Here is a 3,007-nt window from a genome sequence, read left to right on the forward strand (position 1 = left end):
ATGTTTGGGTTTTGTGTATCATACTACATGAATTTGGACGTTCGTCTGTCAAATGATGTATGGGGACTTTACATGATTAGGAATGCACCCCCTATCTTACTGTGTATAATGTTTTTTTATAGATGATAAGAGGGGTAGATAGTTATGTTTTTGTGTTCTTTGTTTTTTGTCGGAACGTTAAATCTCATGTGATAAATTCTGTTGATCTTGAAACCGTACATCCTGTGGAAATCCATATCTATTATTGAAACTGCATGTTTGTATTTTCATGAATGTGCATAGTCCTACGAAATTGTACCTATCTTGTGTGAAATAATACTTAGGTGTGAATTATGTATATTATCACACAGCTGTAAATAAAGTACTTTTGTCTCTGTGTGTAACTCAAGTGGTTGTTATGATAGTAGCCTTAATAGTATACATTCATTAATGTCGTTTTTTGCAAATTTGTTAATCATGCATAGATTATATGTTACATTTATGTATTGATACTTGTCATATAGATTCCCACAGGGGCTGGGCTCCTGTAAGTCCTTTTTCTCGTGTGCATATTTTACTTTCAACAGATATTACATCTCCACCCACCAGGGGATGGAGAAAGTTGTGTAAAGGACCAAGCGGCCGGTGATACAACTTGTGGTGTACCATATAGCTGTAGCAGTGTCTTTTACAGATATGATGTACGTAGATAGGGTGCATTGCATAAGGAGATGTGGAGACTTCGCTTGTGAGGGTTTTCCTAACTTGGTACACGGCGACGCGTGGACTCTAACGTCTGTTTCATTTTGCTCTCATACTGACAGGTAAAGCAAGAGAATAGAAAATTTGTAGTGTTAAAATATTGATTGCTTTCAGAATCTCATCTGATGTACCTGAATATGTGCGAGTTAGAATCTGCAGGCTGAGTTTAAAATCAACAAATTCTTTCCTAAATGTGCGTCTCATTGATTAATATTCGCCGACGTAGTGACTCGTGTGGTAATTTCGGCAAAAAAAATTAAAAAAAATAAATTCAAACCATTCTTGAATAGGAGATGTCCCACCAAGTGAGCCAGGGGCGCGAGCTCGCGAGTGCACTGGTGATTTTTCTCACAAAAAAATGTATAATAGCGCCGTGAATCTATAATTTAATTATAATGGTTCATTTGAAAGAGGAATTTGAAAAACTCCATTAAATGTTTGTATGGAAATTGGGGGGGGGGGAAATTTAATCACGTATTACTAACACTTCGTTCACTTCGATTATAATGTTGACGATGTAAAAATAAATAATGTGTTAATGCTCTCCTCGCGTATAAACAACAGGTTTGTTGAATTAGATGTGTAACGAAACACCATCATTGTTGTTGCCAAGATGATCTAGATTTGTGCCTGTTGTCTATGTTATCTTTTAATGCTTTTAAAACAATTAACTTTTTGTTCCAATGGACCCTCGAAAAGTAGGTATTATTTGTAACACGGGGTCTATATACAGGTGTCATAGGATAGAGCCAGAAATCTGATCCAAGGACAGTGATGCCGTAGACCATTTTCCCTCTATGTTAACATGTTTATCTTTAATAAAGTATATGAAAAGATGATTCTGAATTAGAATTAGTGAAGTGATATAAAAAGTATTTCACGGTTAAACCCTTAACATAAAAAACTGCGGTTCCAGAAAAATGTCGTCAAGTTACGCACTATGTACGTACCCACTCGGCCAGCCAATCTGATACATGAATCGAGCTAATTACTGTGTTGAAAACTATAACGCACTCGAATTGCGTTTGGAATAAGGGTTTTTCTGTTTGGTCAAAATAATATCCATCTTTTTAATCGTGATTTTATTTAATGTCATTGTTATATATTATTCTAGTACAACAGTGGCAGTTCATTTTCAGAGGTTGTTTATTTCATAAATGGTGTCCAAGTATGTCAGGGAACACGACAAGGGAGTAGTGTCTCCTCGTTCCATTGCTCTTTAATCCTGTGTTTACATTGAAGTATTTGTTTAATTTTGAATGATGTTCTTCTAACTCTTCTTTTTTTGACATTCACAGTCGTTAATCTCAACTTGTTTTCACTACTCAAGAAGTAGTTATAGTTCTTCTTTCAACGATTCTCAAACTGTATTCTGTAAAAGTTTAATGTAGAACGTTGTTTGATATAGGTAAGTTGTCTACTTGAGTACTGACGTTCAATTTAACAGCTTCAAAATCTTATTGTTAGTTTTTTTAATTAAAATAAGAAGGGGTTTTTGGCTTTTTCAAATACGAAAAAAGTCAAGTGTTTTGCATCTTAGATACAGACACATGTTGTAGTAATTTACGGTGGACTATAGTCGTCAGTCACGTGCGTTCAGTCCAGAAATTGGACGAAATTGTGCTCCTATAAGTTGCCGTGGCCAACAACACCTTTTGCGGCTTTATGCTAGTGGCGCACACAGATGACGCCCCATAACTAATTTAGAGCAGCGTTAAATCTATTGTTCTTTCTAGAGATTTATTTGGTTGTGTGCTCACTGGTTTAGCACTTTCTTTAACCGTTTTGCAGGCGACTAGAGACTAATCCATCATACTATGATACCGCAAACTTTATACAGATTTTTCATATATAAGTAATAGATCAATAATGTGCCATTGGGAATGGTTAGGTTTTGTTTGCGGTTGCTCATCTGTATATATTGAACAATGTGAATTGAGAGATTTTTGCCTGATCTAGTTAAATGTCAAGGCTATGTGACTGGCTACGGCGTAGCTGGTTGTTTTGTGTACTGAGCGACGAGCGCGCGAAATGTATTAGTATGTATTTATAAAGTCGAAAACCATAGGTTTTTATTTTCGACCGTTATGATATTTTTTTACATAATTACCAACTTGCCTGTCGTTTGTTTTTTGTTGTTCCTTTGAGTCACAAACGCTGGATTATCCAAGCACAACGGATCATAGGAATATATTGTTAAAAATGTCTTACTTATTGAGAGAATGTAATGCAATGGAAACTGCGTCTGACATTAATACCCTGAATT

This window comes from Argopecten irradians, unplaced genomic scaffold, assembly GCF_041381155.1.
Source record: "Argopecten irradians isolate NY unplaced genomic scaffold, Ai_NY scaffold_0362, whole genome shotgun sequence".
NCBI classification, from domain to species: Eukaryota; Metazoa; Mollusca; class Bivalvia; order Pectinida; family Pectinidae; genus Argopecten; species Argopecten irradians.